Consider the following 17,509-nt stretch of genomic DNA (forward strand, 5'->3'; position numbering starts at 1 on the left):
GGCCCTCCCACATCAGTCATTAATCAAGAAACTGTACTACAGACTTACCTACAGGCAAACCTTATGAAGGCATTTTCTCAATTTAGAGTTCCTCTTCCCAAATAACTGTATCAACCAGGACCACCTGCCCAGAGCTGTCACTGTTCCCAAAGAGCTGGGCCCTCCCACATCAATCATTAATCAAGAAACTGTACTACAGACTTACCTACAGGCAAACCTTATGGAGGCATTTTCTCAATTTCGAGTTCCTCTTGCCAAATAACTGTAGCTTGTGTCCAGTTGACAAAAATCTGATGAGCATACTACCATTCCCCCATACACAATGAAAACCTGAAAGCAAAAGAAAAGTATGACCCATGAGAACAATGTGAACTGGTAGAGACAAGCCTGAGCTGCAGCACCCAGCTCAGTGATAGTACACCTGCCGAGTATGTGCCAATTCCTGCTTTCCAGATCCAGCACTGAAAAAAATAAGTAAGTAAATTCAGTCGTAGAAGGGAAGAAAGAAGAAATAGGCCTGAGAAAAGATCACAAATTTGAAACAAGTCCAAGGTTGTTTTTTTAAAGAGGTGCAGGAGGGCAATAAAGCCAAAATTAATTGTGAAACATTTATATATAACAACAAAAAACGCCCCCAAAAGATTGACATGAAAAACTGAGAAAATAACTAATAAATCAATCAATCCGGGACTTCCTGTAGCCAACAAAGAGCTTCAGAGAAGTAAAAAAAATCATAAAAACTAGGGGAAGGAATTACAAAGGAAAGTTTAAAGTCTTTTAAGTTTAAAAATCAATGGAATATTACATTCTATGAATAAAAGAATAAGGACGAGACATACCACTGAGAAGCTTTAGTATTTACTAGATAATACAAAAACAACAAAAGACTTCTGAAGACACACAGCTACTATAAACAAGCGGTAGCTGCCCCAAGGTAACAGTGAAGGCCGGAGACAATGGCATTGCTTTCAAACCTCCAAGGCCATCGCCACAATAGTTCAGTGGCTCTCCTTGAATCGTCCACATTCCCTGGCATTCTTGCAAGACTACAGGGTGGATTCTGGGTAGTGGATTAACAGTGAATCAACCTGTTATCCTCTCCACTTGCCTGGAGTCATAGGACAGCAACTGAAGAAGAACAGACAGACCCAAAAGAAGTCACAAGGATCCCATGCCTCCAAAAACTAGGAAAGCAAAAAGCCAACTGTCACTCTTCATAACACACTGAGATTTTAGGGTTAATCCATGAGTGCCACATAACCTATTTCTGAGTAAACTGTACCTAAAATTCTATACATAGCCAGACTATAAACCAAATACTTAGGAGTAAGCATTTTCTGACACACAAGACAAAACCAGACAGGTACTGCTTCCTCCCTTTCTAAGAAGTTTCTACAGGTGTGAGTTCCAGCAACTCAAAGAGAACAAGGGATTCCCCTGGCCAAACAACTTCCAGACTGATGCATGGGCTCTTTCTGTCCCTGCTTCTATATCTCCCCTAGCCAAACCCAGGCGATTGTCCATGATGACAGAAGTACAAATGCCCAACTTCCAGGGTTAAATTAAACCACTTGTATCAATATCAAGAAGAGTTATGTGCATGAGATGCCATGTTGAAATCCTATAGAGAACTGATATACAAATAGGCTAACTGCATAAACATTGGTCTGAATTTATTTACTTATTTATTCAATCATCTGTAAAAGAATGAAGTCTGATCATAATCTGTTGAATTCCTTCTAGCCTGAAATTACAATTTTACAGATGTATAAAAACACAAAAATCAAGACACTTCCTACTTATTTATATATTCCACCAGTCTGTGATATTTAGTAACATTATTCCCTAAATACGGGAGCTGTTTTTTGTTTTTGTTTTTCATTAAAAGGGATGGCAACAGACAATTACTCATTGAAGAAGGTAATATTTCAATTGAAAACAGAGCTTGCTGGGTGTAACACATGCTTTTAATCCCAGCATTCAGGAGGCAGAGGCAAGTAGATCTCTGTGAGTTCGAGGACAGTCTGGTCTACAGAGTGAGTTCCAGGACAGGTTACACAGAGAAACCTTGTGGTGGTGGGGGGGGGGGGGGCAAAACAAACAAAAAACCCAAAGCTAAACTTTTGGAATGATGTACTATAAATATCAAAGCAAAATTTGCACAAGGAAAGTAACACACATGCAAAGTAGTACATCACCAATGAGAACTTATCTTAACCTCATGTGTTAACACAGTTGCTTCAACCATTTGACACTTCTGACACTATGGGCAGGATAATGTCTACAGCAAAGAATGGCTCTCTGAAGCACTTAGTAAACCAACCTAGCCTGTGTAATTATAAAGATCAAAACTAAATGACTTAAGTTTTGGTAAAAATCTTTTATCTAATAGGAGCCATGCAATCCTATGCCTTTGTAAGGAGGTAGTTTAAACACAAGTTCACACTGCCACTAAGGTCTTCAGACATCTTATATTCCATCATTTCTTTCTTTTCTTCTCTAATGTCCAAGAGTTGGCTATGGGAAAATGGGATAATCAGTCTTCAAAACCTTTTCAATAATTTTAAGACAATACTTTAGTGTGGTGGCTATAAAGAGGAAGACAGCCTCATACACATCAAGGAACTTCACACCATCTAAGAGTATTAAGCCAACAGTCAAGCTCCACTGGCACCCATGCTGTGACCTGTGCACCCCTGCCACACATACAGCAGCTTGTACACTACCAGTTATCCATGCAGATGCCAAGTTGCTTTCCCCTCTCATGCCCATTTCTCTTGCTACTGTCTTACACCCTTTTCTCATATTGGCTTCTTTAAGAAGAATGTCTGCATCATACAGAGACATTGCTGGTTCCTCAGCATATTCCTGTTGACCAACCCAAGCACATTTTAAACTAATTATTACTATCATCATTTGCTATATTCTAAACATCAACCTAGTCACATGCACTCTCAATTTTTCATCTCACCTCAGAAACTACTGCTTTACAAATAAAACAAAACTTTTAAAAAAGCTATTCTATAAAATCAAAGTGTTAAAGTTCAATCTCGATTTGTACTCCAATGAAAGACTGCTGCAATCAATCTTCTAAATGTCTGGCATGTCTAATTACAAATTGGTTTTTCTTTCTTGCTTGATTCTCTGTTGAAAACTGCGGCTGCCAAGAGGTTCCAGATAACTAAGGCCTGACTTCACTAAGCTATGTAAAGGAACAATGAGGAAATATGCTACAGAATAGTTACTTTCCACACTGACAAATAACCACCCTTATGAAAGTGAGCCAGATCTGTCCATCTGTGCCCTAAGCCAGTTTGGTTCATGAGAAACTCACACATATTATGGCTCCACAGGGAAACAGTTCTCTGTGAAGGGCTGTTTGGGTCATATGGATACTGTCATGATGTATTCACTTGAGCAGATCAGCTGGGACAAAGACAAACAGCACACAATATCAAAGGCTACCTAATATCTACACACCGAGCTTCCTTCTTTCGTGTGGTGAGTACTACATATACTTTCTGCACACTAGGTCCCTGCTCAGTGTGCACGTTCCACAGGATATGTTAAGAACACAAAGGGGAAAGTAGCCATCACAGGCATACTACCCTATGAACCTGTATGAGAACAGAGCAGAAAGAAGAGAACAATTAGACAGCATGTCTGAAGGACACATGCCAATTTGTTACTCCAAGGTACTTAGGAAGGTTCTCTGAGGTGGACACTGGCTACAAGGCCTAAGACTAAACCTCCCACACAAGTAGCCACTGGTGCACATTTACCTTCCATGTTCTGTAACACTGAGAGTTAACGGAACCAGTGTATCAAGGCTGGGTGTTGGAAAGCAGCATGGAATGTTGAGGAATGGAAGGGCCGGGCTATGACTATGGTATAAGACAAGGTGAAAACCTACGCAGAAATCCTGTAGCCCAATTAAGAGTTTGAGTTTACTTCAAATAAAATATATACTTAATATAACTGTGAGATAGATTTAGATCCACTTGAGGATAAGACTCAAGAGATCCAAAGTCTGTTCAAGGTCACAATGCTAGCAAATGAACACCCTAACACATGTCATTCTGTGTGCAGTATGAAAAGGAAAATCTTAAATATGGTCATTCAGATATCAACAAGACAGCCAGTTTAAGACAGCCACACTCTGATTCCTCATGAAAATGATAATCTTACAAAAGTACAGAGGTACCAGATATCAGTGCCACCTTTACGACTGCAAGAGGTCAGAAGAGAAGTCTCATTCTCCAGTGCCGTACACATGTGTGTATCATCCTGTTTCTGGTGAACACATTTTCTTGAGAGTGCCAGTGACCACCAAGAACTCAGAAATGGGCATAAAGCCTTTGTCTCCTTTCCATGTACCTCAGGACTTCTAAATAAAATCACGCAATTACCTCTGTAAGCAAAATGAGAGATTCTCTTGCTAACACAAAGTTTCCTAAAACTGTTCACAGTGAAAAAAATAGCAGGTTTTCTCTAAGGATGAAGTTACACAAGAAGGTCACGAAGGCGCTTGGCTTCTATTCTCTGAAAAGACAGCTCTTAAAAACAACGGCTTCTCCATTCCACAGCAAGACTGGAGAAGGGCATGGGAAGGTAAATGTCTTGGAATCCTGTTGGTACAGCAGCACTTTTCCACACCACACCCTGTGCTGCTTCGGCTGGCACCCAAATCCCTGCCTGGCCACTCCCTGCAGGTGTCCTAGCAGGGGGGGCACTCAGAGGACTCCCTGAGGGAGACAGTGTTTTAGTTCCATGGTCAGAAGGGAAAGGAACAGGGCCAGGGACCAATTCAGAGGATGTCTTAAAAGATAAAAGCGAACAAGCAGTGTCTTTAAAGAGATGCTAAATGGAGTCCTAGAAAAACTATAGAGGTTCAGGTAAATAACTTGGCACATCCTGACCCGGTCCAGCCCTGGATAATAAACTCTCCTACATCCCTGACGAGGCCCACTGTCCAGAAGTCATGCCCTCAAATAAATACGGGTTCAGGAGAATGGTTAAGGTGACCTACTTTCCTGGGGCAGGGACGGAGGACCCTACACCTTCTTCCTTCCCACAGCCCTACACGCAGCACTGAGGAGAAATCGGTGCAGGAGAAAGCCACAGATTATACACTACCTCTCCTGAATTTCATCCGCGAAGCCTGTAAGCAACACCACTCGTGGTTTTCACTGCCTCCACGGCACTGAGAATTCCAAGTGAAATTCATTCATTCAAGTAAACTACGTGGATTCCACTGTGGGAGTTGGTGGGTTAAAAGTAAACTGCTGCCCTACCGTGGCTGATGTTTCACCTTTGCGTGGGGAAGGAGTTTACCTTTGTTTGATTACAAGTTTATCTTTATTCCAAGGAACACTGTAAATTAAAACCTGTGTCTGGGAAGTCTCCCGGGGGTTAAATCACATTATAATTCTAACTGGTATCCTGCACAGTCCTCGGGCACAGCAGCAGCATGCTGCCTTGGTGAGACCTTCAGGAATCCCACGTTATCGCCCCACCGGAAGCCCGAGTCCCACCTCCGTCTCACCGGCCTCCAATTACAAAAAAGTGGGGACGGGAACCCCAGATCGCGTTCTGACTGCACACTAAGTTGGGTGCACACAACTCTTCCAAGTTTGGGGCCAGGCCCTGCTTGCTCGCCCGCCCGCCCGCTCGGGGGCCACCGCCATGGTGTGTACCTGAAGTTGCCAACTCGGGGCGCCCAGGCGGGAGGAGGGCCTGTGCGAGATCGGGGCAGTGCAAACGCCTCCTCCTCGGCCGGCCCTCCTCCCGCGGCCCTTCCGCCGCACCCCGCGCACGGCCACCGGGTCCCCGCTCCACTCGGCACCTCGGGCCCCGGGCGCCACCCCCGGGGCCCGGACGGCCGCGACGATTCCCTGGTCCCGCTCCGGCAGCCCCGCCGCGCCCGGCCCGGCCCGGCCCGCAGGCCCCGCCGCCCAGGCCTCGCCGAGCCCCGGCCTCGCACAGCCGCGAGCCGCGGGCAACAAAGGCGGCGGCGGCGGCGGCGGCGGGCCCGGCATGGAGCCGAGGGTCGGGGCGCGGGCCTGGGCCTCCCTCTCTCCTCCCCCCGCTCGGCCGCACGCGACCCCGCGGCTCTCCCCGCCGCCCCCCCGACCACCACCACCACCCCTCGCGCCGCTCACCCTGCGGCCGCCGGCTCCGTTTCCTCCCGGCGGCGGTGGCGGCGGCCGCGGCTACTGCCGCGCTCGGCCCTCCTCAGGCCGCTCCTCCTCCCTCCTCCTCTTCCTCCTCCCCGAAGGGAGGGCGCGCGGCCGCGGCCCAGGCGGGAGCGGAGCCGCCGCACAGGAGCCCGGGCCGCCCGCGCCCTCGGCACAGCCCGGGAGGCGGGGCGTCGGGGGTGGGAGGGGGCTCCGGGGGGCGGGGCCATGGCCGCGGGTGCGAGCGGCTCCGCCCCTTTCGGAGCCAGCAGCCCGGGCGGGTCTCGGTCCTCAGGGGCTGCAGGTAGAGGGTGGGACCATGGCTCTGCAATCCTTCCCAGGACTCCCAGGCCGCCTTGAGCCCCTGTCCACGCTCAGCCACAAGTGGGAAAGAAAGCCTTCCAGCACCTACTCTGGCTTGGTCTTCCGGACAGCTTAAGAAAACTAGGCGCTTATCCCTTCTGTCAACTCATTTACCCTTCTGTGGAGTTATTTTCAGTAGAATTCCTGCAATTAATAGGTGTGTGTGTGTGTGTGTGTGTGTGTCTGTGTGTGTGTGTCTGTGTTTAGGCTTTGGCAACTTAACTCACTTTTTTTTTTTTTTTACAAATTAACACAATATGCTTCTAATGTATAGCAGACCCATTTTATTACTGTTTATAAGTAGGCCAATGGGAATTTATTTTTCCTATAATGGTGAGCAATTAAAGAAAATATTAATATCTCAATAAAGTGGGTGAATACATATTGTTAGAAATCTAGCTTAGAATTAGTGTGAGCTTTGAAAGTGTTTCTTGAATGGTAGGTACGGGCCTTTTAAAAAGAAACTGTATGAAGAAACAAGGCTGGGGAATAAGAGTTAGAAGAGCTTCAGCTCTCTTTCATCGAATATGTTAGTTTAAGAAAATAATAGTGAAGTTCAAATAACTGCCATTAATTTCCAGAAACATTCGGTAGTAGAAGGTGTTCATCTAAACACAAAATCTGGGTAAATAATAGAAAGTGGGTTAAGTCCGTTTTTATAATGGGATGGTATAGCAGTGCCATTTGGCAATATGTGTTATTTACGAGACTAACCACTGTCATTCTCAGTATTACTTGAATGGATTAATGAACACTATCACTACTGGTATCCTGGTTGAAATGTAACTCACTTCATATTCTCCTTCTTTTCTTCCGTCTCTCTCTTGCCACCCCCAAGATAGCCACCTTAGTCTTGAGCCAACAAGCCCAGTCCCACTTAACTTGAAGTCAGATACCTGTTTTCAGCGAGTAATAGAATATAGACTGAAATCAAATTACCAAAGAGATCAATGGTGATTAAGTAGAAGGAAGCTTTTCAGTCTCTTGCCCGGTAATGATGTTTCCTCATCTGCCCTATGGACAGGAAACTATTACTGAGCACTAGACACCAATGACCATCGGCAGCAGTATCCATGGCCAAGACCCTGGACTCTGAATGTGGCAGACCTGGACCATGTTACATTTTGGACAGTTCATAGAACTATGTAAACATAGATTAGTTGCTAAGTTTTAGCCAGTTTCTACCTTCAAAAAGTGGGAGTGCTTGGCCTTGACATTTGCCTAAAGAACTCGATGTCCTGCTCCACAGATACTTGGCTCAGCCATGTTCGTTGCTGCTCTATTCACAATAGCTAGGTGTGATGGCTATTCTTGGTTGGAAACTTGACTACATCTGAAATTAACTAAAACTTCCAAATAGAGGGCACACATGTGAGGGACTTCTACTGAATTTGAAGTGGGAAGATCTACTTCTAATCCAAATCTTAGAGATGGAAAGATACATTTAATCTGGGTCATGCCTTCTGGGGAAAGCCCATAAAAAGTCATGAAAGAAGGAGGCCTTTGTGCTTTGCCTGCTTGCCCTCGCCTTGCTAGCAAGTCTATTCCTTCACTGGAATTAGAGCCTACATCTTCAGGATCCCAGGGTCTACTGAAGACAAGCTGAGGCATCCAGCCTTGTGCAATGAGCAACTTCTAGATTCTTGAAGTTTCCATTCATAACCAGCCATTGTCTGATTAGCTGGACCACAGCCTGTAAGTTACTCTAATCAATCCCCTAGATAAATAGATAGATAGATAGATAGATAGATAGATAGATAGATAGATGATAGATAGATAGATGATAGATAGATGATAGATAGATAGATAGATAGATGATAGATAGATAGATAGATAGATAGATGCAAGAGAGAGGGAGGGAGGGAGAGAGAGAGAGAGAGAGAGAGAGAGATTCTGTAAGCTCTGTTACTCTAGAGCAGCAGTTCTCAACCTGTGGGCTGCAACCCCTTGGGTATCGATGACCCTTTCACAGGGGTCACATATCAGATATCTTGCATATCAGATATTTACATTATGATTCATAAAATAGCAAAATTACAGTTATGAAGTAGCAACAAAATAATTGATGGTTGGGGGTTACCATATCATGACGAACTATACTAAAGAGTCAATACATTAGGGGGGTTGAAAACCACTGCTCTAAAGAAACTTGACTAATACACTAGGAAATGGAAACAGCCTAAATGTCCTTTAACTGGTGAATGAGTAATGAAAATATGGTACATATACACCATGGAGTACTATTAAGCTGTAAAGAAAACTGAAATCATGAGATTTGGGTGGAACTAGAAAATACGACATTGTAGTGATATTGTGTTCCCCAATATATTGTGCACCCTAATAAACTTATCTGGGGTCAGAGAACAGAACAGCCGCTAGATAGACATAGAAGCCAGAAAATGATGGCACACACACCTTTAATCTTAGCATTCTGGAGATCCAGATCTCTGTGAGTTCAAAGCCACACTGGAAACAGCCAGGCATGGTGACACACACCTTTAATCCTAGAAAGTGATGACAGGAAGCAGAAAGGTATATAAGGTGTGAGGACCAGGAACTAGAGCCTGGTTAACTTTTAGGCTTTGGAGCAGCAGTTCAGCTGAGATCCATTCGGATGAGGACACAGAGGTTTCCAGTTTGAGGAAATGAGATCAGCTGAGGAATTGACGAGGCGAGGTGGCTGTGGCTTGTCCTGCTTCTCTGATCTTCCAGCATTCACTCCAGTAACTGCCTTTGGTTTGTTTTTATTAGTAGTACCTTTTAAGATTAATGTTACACTACATTGAGTGAGGTAACCCATATCCAGAAAGGCAAATCTTAAATGTTCTGGCTCATCTGAGGCTCCTAGCTCCAAATCTTCAGATGTGAATGAATAACTCACATGGAATAACTACAGAAACCAGGAAAGTAAAAAGAAGATAAATACAGAAGAAGAGGAGGGTAAAATAATAGTAAGACATCTGAAAAAGTCATAAAGAATCATACTATTAACAATCTACCTGAAAATGCATATAATACACATAAGTTGCTATAAAAATGTACATATAGACTTTAAATGACAATGATTGCTTTAAGAGTCAAAGACCATCTCAACACTAGGCACAAGAAATCCTCTTTTAAGTAGTTGGTCAGAGTTGTCCAAGAGATTCCCCAAATATCGTAAGCTATTGATATTGCTCTTGGTTGCTCCCAGAGTTGGAAGGCAAGTACCTATTGATGAAGACACCATGTGATTTAGACATAAGACCTGGAGAACCCTGAACTGAAACTTCCCTGAAAGCCTCCTCTCTGGGAACTACATTTCATGGTACCAGAAGGCACCATGAAGCTTCCAAAGGAGGGAAGCCACCAATAGTACTATACAGCTGTGATAACTGTGAACCACAACAATGATAAGCATGCCAAGGTAACCCTGGGGTGCAATGGTAGCATGCACACCTTGGCAGAACATACCACAAGAGCCCTGATGGCTACATGAGTGAAAATATCCTCAATTTTCTTCAGGTACAGTAAAATGTCTGTGTTATAGAAAGGAAAAGAGAAAATATAGGTAGAGATGAGGAGGGATATGGTCAGATAGGTCTTGGTGCTTCTTTCATTTGAAACATTGGCCATGCCAAAATGTCAGAGTTTGGGATGTTGATTTCTGAGCCTCAGTATCCACTTTATAAAGATGGTAAAGACATAGAGCCAGTCAGAAAATGGAAACCCATTGCAGTGGTAAAGAACACCAGAGTTGCACAATAAAGTCATTAGAAGATAAAGAAATTTTATTCAGGAACTCTTACAAAGGAAGAAAAGAGATCTTATTACAGAGCTGAGCTCCATTCCAAACACAAGGAGACAGTGGGATTTGTAGTCAAAGAGAGAGGTCGGTGCACATAAATTACTAAGAGGAACATCAGAGGCAGAAGACATGGTTAAATCTGAGAATAGGGGTGAAAAGGTATAATATATAATCCTTCACATAAGATAAAGGTCCTTGGGGCTGGAGAGATGGCTCAGTGGTTAAGAGTACTGGCTGCTCTTCCAGAGGACCCAAGTTTAATTCCCAGCACTCACATGGCAGCTCACAACTGTCTATAACTCCAGTTCCAGGAGATCTGACAACTTTACACCAATGTACATATAATAAATAAGTTAAATAAATTTTAAAAAAGATAAAGGTCCTGGATGGCACTCCTTTGAAAAAGTATCAGGGCAATTAGCAATAAGCATAACATATTTACTTAATCAAGGTTTTATGTGGCACAGGAAGCTTCAGAGATAGAGACTAAAAGACCCAAAGAAAAACTATGTCTGTGCTTCAGTGCCATTAAGAGTGGACAGAATTGTATATTCAGAAATGTGACTGGGCCAAAAGGACTGAGATAAGGGTAACAGACTGACCTGGAGAAAACCAGAAGAAAGGTCTGGTTTTTTTGTTGTTGTTTTTTCCCCTTCTCGGGTCTTTCTGTGTGGCATTCCTCTATAACTTTTCCCTCCGGAATGGGGGTTTTCCAAGAATCAAGGAGAAGGAAGATAGTAACCTTTTCATGTTTTATGGCTTTCTTTGAGGAAGGGAGAGTCTAGTTTCTATGACTCACCATGAGAACAGAGTCTGGTTTCTATGGTTTATTTGAGGGTAGAGATAGGACAGGAGACAGGAAAGCAGAAATAACTTGATCTGGGGCCCTTCCAAACACCTTCAGTTCAAAGTTCTCAGCATATAAGGTGCCATAAATTTAGAGTATTGTGTCCTGAGCCACAACAGGAGAATGCTTGTGGCCGACAGGCCGGAGTGCTCACATAGCACTTAAGGGATGGTGGGGAATGAGTAATTTGACCAGTTTTTTTTCTAAACTGACCAAGGTCTTCTCTAAAACTGGATGATACAGGTTGACAACAAACAAAGGCAAGCACTAACCATCCAGGCTTCAGACATGGTTGGCTATAGTTAGGTTGTAGAAATCCGTCAACACTTATAATGGCTCTTATCTCATAGGGTTGCTAATAGAACTAAATATTATATAGCATACTTAAGACAAGGTGAGTTTATCACAAATCCTTAATAAATGAAAAATATCTTTATTTCTCATTCACAGACTTTCCTATGAATGTAGCTATGTGATTTCTTATGTGATTACCTATTAAACATCATTCTGTTCTGAGCCCATAAAATTCAGAAAGGCAGAGAGAGGCATCACATCCATCACTATTCCTTCAGAACTTGCTAGTGCTGGGCACATTGTGTGAGGCGGGGATAACAATTCATTGTTGGATAAATGAATGATTTAATGATGCCAGTGCATTTGTTTTCTAAGACATAAACACGAAAATGCTAGGTCTGAATGACACCAAATGCATGGTAGGAAAGAACAGACTGACAATAAATTTGATTTATAGTGTTTTTTATTATTTCTGTTCACAAAATTCCCAGATGTGCTTAGAAAAAGTATTGCCAATTTGTGAATGAGAATCTGTGTGGGTAATTTGTGTGTATATCATATATGGAACTAATTAAATAACTGTCATCAAGTTTGCCAAACTTTTGAGTTGCTTATAATTTAGTCACTCTTTAACAAACTTTATAACACATAGTTGTAAGTGAGATATATTTTGTTATTTATCTTAAGGCATGTTTAAAGTCTCACTTACAAACACCAGCTTCTGATGAAGGTTAATCATGTTTTAAGAACCTAATTCTTGCCCATAGTCTCAGCTATTCACAAGGCTAAAGCAGACGGTTTACTTGAGCCCAGGAATTCAAGACCAGGCTTTGAAACATAGTGATACTCCATCTTAAAACAAAACAAACAAACAACAACAACAACAAAATCCTAATTTTTTACAATTAAAGAAAGTCAGAAACCAACAGCAATTCAAGCAGTGTCAGTCTGTTTGGATAGCTATCACAAAACACTGTAAACCATGTTGTCCATAAGCAACAAACATTTACTTCTCACAGTTCTAAAAGCTAGGTGCCCAAGATTAAGATGCCAATAAGTGAAGGTTTCTTAGAGATCACTTCCTGGTTCATGGAGAGCCATCTTCAAAGGCAAGACTGAGGAACTCCCCGGGGTCTCCTTTATAGGAGCATTAATTCCACTCAAGAAGACCCTTTCCCTTGCAGGTATCATAAGGATTTCAACATATGAATTTGGAGGGTACACAGATTATTAGCAAATGGTAAGTGAGTCTTATTCAGGAAGGAAGCGCAGTGTAGGCTCAATTCCAAACACATGGTATTTACTAGGTCACTGGGGATACACAGCTGCAGAGCATCTGTGGGCAGTGGATGCAAAACAACGAAGAGCAAACCCCACTGGCAGCTGGGATTCTAGCTAAGCCAACTGGGCTTGCTCCCTGTTGCAGGCAGGGAAGGGGCACCAGGCATCACCCAGAGGACAGAGCAGGGACAGGGGAGGCCGAGGAAACGGGTCCGATAGCGAAAGTGACGAGATACAAACGATGGAGGTTGTACACAAGCTGACTTAAAGGAACGCTAAGACTGAGCCACACGGGACTGGCTGATGGAGCCAAGCAGGGAAAGAGACCTGGAGAGCCCCCACATAAAGTTTAGTTGAGGACAGGGTTTTTGTTGGTAACTAAATCTTTTTTCATTTTATTTTTTTCTTACGACATTAATTCAAAGTTACAAACTCCTAGGGTGATGTAGGCAAAGAAGTATGGCTTTTATTCAACCCTCATATAATCTTAGTTACTACAGAATGGTCAAAAGAGAGAAAGAGAAAAATGAACTTATTGATGTGTATATTCCACACATAATGGGAGATGCCCAAGGCAGGGGGTAACTTTGAATTTCATTATGTTATCAATTGCAGTAGATGTGGCCCAAAGAAGAGCTGCCACACTTTGAGTTCTTAGAGAACTCTACTCAGGTGGAGCTCACAGAAAGGAATTTCAAAGATGAGTCACTATGAAGCAGAGCTTGAGTTTATTAAGAAGATTTTTTTTTTTTTTTTTTTTTTTTGGTTTTTCGAGACAGGGTTTCTCTGTGTAGCTTTGCGCCTTTCCTGGAGCTCACTTGGTAGTCCAGGCTGGCCTCGAACTCACAGAGATCCACCTGGCTCTGCCTCCCGAGTGCTGGGATTAAAGGCGTGCGCCACCAACGCCCGGCTCTTAAGAAGATATTTTATATTTCATGTGTTTATTCGTTTGTATGTGTTCACACACACACACACACACACACACACACACACACACACACACACTTGCCATAATATAAATGTGGTAGTTATAAGACAACTTGCAGGAGCTAAAGTGTATTCATAGCCTTACAGAAGTCAAACACATAATCTGGATGCTTCTGAAGTTACATCTCAGACGGTTCCTGGGGGTGGTTACTGACATGAATTGTAAGGTTAACCAGAGGTCACAAGGTTTGCACATGGAAGCTAAGACATGTTATTGTGAATGAAGCTTGTAGTAGAGTCCCAGGAAATTCTAAGCTTAAACCTGGGAAAGACAGGACCATGGCCGTTCTTGAATGTCATTTAGGTTACACTGCAAGCATGCTTCATCTCATCTTAATATTTTTTATGTGAAATGTCTCTGTACTGTAAATAGAGGGTTTTTTCCTGTCCTGCCCCATTCCACAGTCACTTCCCAAATTATCACTCAGAGGCTTATATTAATTATAAATGCTTGGTCAATGGCTCAGGCTTATTATTAGCTAGCTCATATATTTAAATTAACCCATAATTCTTATCTGTGCTTTGCCACGTAGTTTGTGGCTTGTTAGCTCATTTTCTATACATCTTGCTTCCTCAGCAGCTGGCTGGCAGCTGCTGACTCCACCTTCTTCATCTCCATCCTCAGTTTGATTGTACTGCCTAACCTTATTCTGCCTCACCATTGGCCAAACAGCTTTATTATCAACCAATGAAAGCAACACATATTCACAGCACACGGAAGGACATCCCACAGCACCATACAAAGGGAATATTGCCTCCATGCCAGCAATCTTCATAGCAACTTTGTTAATTGTGGTGGAATTCTTGACTCTTTGCCAGCAGACTTACATTAGATTTTGGAGTGAGGGGATCCTTTCCTTCCCCAAGGCCCCTTTAATTTTCCCTGTCTGTCTATCTTGCCTCAATATGAGATCTTCAACAAAGAAACATGAAGTATTAGAAAAATGATGAGACAAAGGAAAAATGCTGTAAGTTTGTGTGGGCGGCAGAGTTTGGGTAGGCAAACAAGACTAGTCAGTCAACACTAAAGCAGATAACTCTGGAACCACCTCCAGGCTCATGGAGTTCTAAACAGTCCTCAGGGATCACCTTTATTCTCTCTGGCAGGAAGCAGAAGGCCATCTTTTGTCTTTGTAAACTTGTGCACTGCTTTTAGGCAAGTAGAAAGAAAGTGCATAGTTTTCCAAAATTTGAGTCTTCTAGTTGCTTCCAGAGCAACCATCCTTTCCATTTACATGTAGCACAGCCTGATACCCCACAGCACACACACTTACTTTGGAGTAGTTCTTTTGTAATTTTCTATTCAGAGTCTCTTGAATGAAGATGCCAGATAATTAAAAAGAAGCATCTGATTAAAACGTAGGCTTAGCTGATTGAGAGAAACATCACTGTAAGAGGAAGGCTTTGAATAATGTGGTTGCACATCGTCAGCCACAGAGGGGCATTAGCTGAAGTCAGCTCCACACTGCTGCCTATAGCAGCCCTAGGAGTTCTTTACAGAGACCTCCACTCGGGTGAAGCTGAGATTCTTTACTATAGAAAAGAATTTCAGGATAGCCAGTTTGAAGCAGAGTTGGAGCTTAATAAGATGAGAAAATGTAGATTTAAGCTTGGACTTAATAGAAAGAGAAGCACTGGAGAAAGAATGGTGTCCACCCAAGTGAGATTGTGGGTTTCTCAAGAATGTCACCTTTACGTGTCTCAGCAATAGTATACGTGTGTGTGTATGTGTGTGTGTGTGTGTGTGTGTGTGTGTGTGTGTATGTAGGTCTGTGCATGTGTGTGCACATGTGTATGGGGGTCAGGGGCTGATGTTGGATGTCTTCCTTGATTGATCTCCACCTTATTTTTGAGACACAGTCTTCCACTGAAATTTAGAGCTTATCCGTTCAGGTTAATTGGCCAAAGAACTCTAGGGACCTGCCTGTCTCTGACACCCAATTCCCACCCCCAGAATTGGAGTTACAGATTTGTGCTACTGTGCCTAGTTTTATGTGGGTGCTGGGAGTCCAAAACGAGGCCCTCATACTTGCACAGAAATTTTAAGATTCTTATTTGAAATACTTACATAAGAGGAATAGTGCTTGGCAGTGGTGGTGCACGCCTTTAATCCCAGCACTCAGGAGGCAGAGGCAGGTGGATCTCTGAGTCTGAGGCCAGCCTGATCTACAGAGCGAATTCCTAAACAACCAGAGCTACACAGAGAAACCCTATCTTAAAACAAACAAACAAACAAAAAAAGAGGAATACTGTATGGAGGGAATCTTCATAACAAATATTGTTAATTATGCTGGCATTCTTAGCTCTACAGCTGGCAAAAGTCCTCAACCATAGTCCAGGGCAAAGGCCTCATTTCCCTTTCTGTGTCCCTTAATTATCCAAGGCTTTCTATCCTGCTTCAACATCACTTAGTGTGCAGCCCAAAGCAAATATATGAAATATAAATAGTGAGGTCCAGAGCTCCATCATGGGTTATTAAAGCACTGAGGCTCAGAGTATATCATACAGACCTGATTTTACTTTCTTCCATTAGCAACAAACATGTATCAGAAGTATATTATTTATGTTAAATAAAAGCGTTAGCTCATGGGCATTTAAGGTGCTGGTCACTCTAGATGACCACATTGCATGGCCTGAAGAAGAAATCAGGCCATGTCTCTATTTAGCTCTCTCTCTCTAGAACAGAGAGTTAAGAAGCCATGTTGTACTGCAGCCTAATGACCACTGGTTTATGCTGCCTGGCTCATCCATGCTTTGCGCTATGTTGAACTAAATTCCATGATATGGAACTTCCCATTACCCCTGAAAGATATAAAGTCAGATATTTTCCTTTGTTTGGGGGGATTACTCTGAAGGTTCTCCTTTGCCATCCTGTCCATAGAGATTCTCTCTTTTTTACTTTAAAATATCTCTCTTAATGATGCTCCTCTCCAAGTTTTAAATGGAAGCCTATTTTTCCACCTAAGGCCTCAACACACTGTCTTTGATAAGATAGACTGTCCCTTTTTAATGTTCTCTCACCTCAAAGCCCAATCATAGCTCCCATGGCCATGAGGTCCTCTTTCCTAATAAAGCTCATATAGGAAGGGTAATTTCATGTCAGCTCTTTTAATGAATCCACAGCTGCCATTCCATTTTCTAACAGAGGCATTGCTCATTTGAGTCTTTCAGTCTTTAGTAATTAAAATGCCTTTGAAATGGCATTCCTATCCTGAGTCACATCTTTATCTCAGCTAGCTAAAAGTTTGAGCCCAGAAAGAACTCTCAGAAAGAAATGCAGGACAGTTCCCACTGAGGGACTTTCCCGGCCAAGGCTCATTTAATGTCCTCTTGGCTGGGAGTGTTGGCTGAGGCTAGAACAATAGGTGCTAAGCACCTTTGCATTAAGTTATAGATAGTCCCTGCCAGACTTGCAAAAAAGGGCGCTTCAGAACCTGTTCTGCCTGAGCGAGTTCAACTGTCTGGCTTCAGGGTACAAAAAGATACATATGTCATCTTTTAGTGATGGAGAAACAGGGTTTTCCTCCTCATATAAGCCCAGTGATCAGGTGATTTAGGAAAACTAAACAAAGACCCTGGACTGTGCCCTTGCTGCCTGAGTAAATCAAAGCCTCCCATTGGACGGCCTTAGTCGGCAGCAACAGTTCCTCTCCCATAGTACAATGGGTCCTCTCTGCATGTTGGCAATAATCTTTCAGAACAAAGTCTACAGCTAAGTCTGGATTTGGGCTTGATTTGTTAGGACAAGCAGGGGAGCAGATTGATGCATGCCTG

At 43.0% G+C, this 17,509-nt stretch overlaps 1 protein-coding gene across 4 annotated transcripts in view; it reads right to left on the reverse strand.

Annotated features, from left to right (window-relative positions):
- Socs6 (suppressor of cytokine signaling 6) overlaps positions 1 to 6,336 on the reverse strand; it is a 28,969-nt gene extending 22,633 nt beyond the window's left edge. The window contains exons 1-2 of one of the 4 annotated variants that reach the window (XM_076555663.1): positions 6,162 to 6,336; positions 206 to 330 (exon numbers count right to left, since the gene is read on the reverse strand). The gene's annotated coding sequence lies outside the window, so the exon portion shown is untranslated. Of the gene's footprint in view, positions 1 to 48; positions 129 to 205; positions 331 to 6,161 lie in introns of those variants that run through there. The other 3 variants (XM_076555662.1, XM_076555665.1, XM_076555664.1) reach the window with 3 other exon arrangements.
- Positions 6,337 to 17,509: the final 11,173 nt, after the last annotated feature.

Source organism: Peromyscus maniculatus, chromosome 19 (genome assembly GCF_049852395.1).
Source record: "Peromyscus maniculatus bairdii isolate BWxNUB_F1_BW_parent chromosome 19, HU_Pman_BW_mat_3.1, whole genome shotgun sequence".
NCBI classification, from domain to species: Eukaryota; Metazoa; Chordata; class Mammalia; order Rodentia; family Cricetidae; genus Peromyscus; species Peromyscus maniculatus.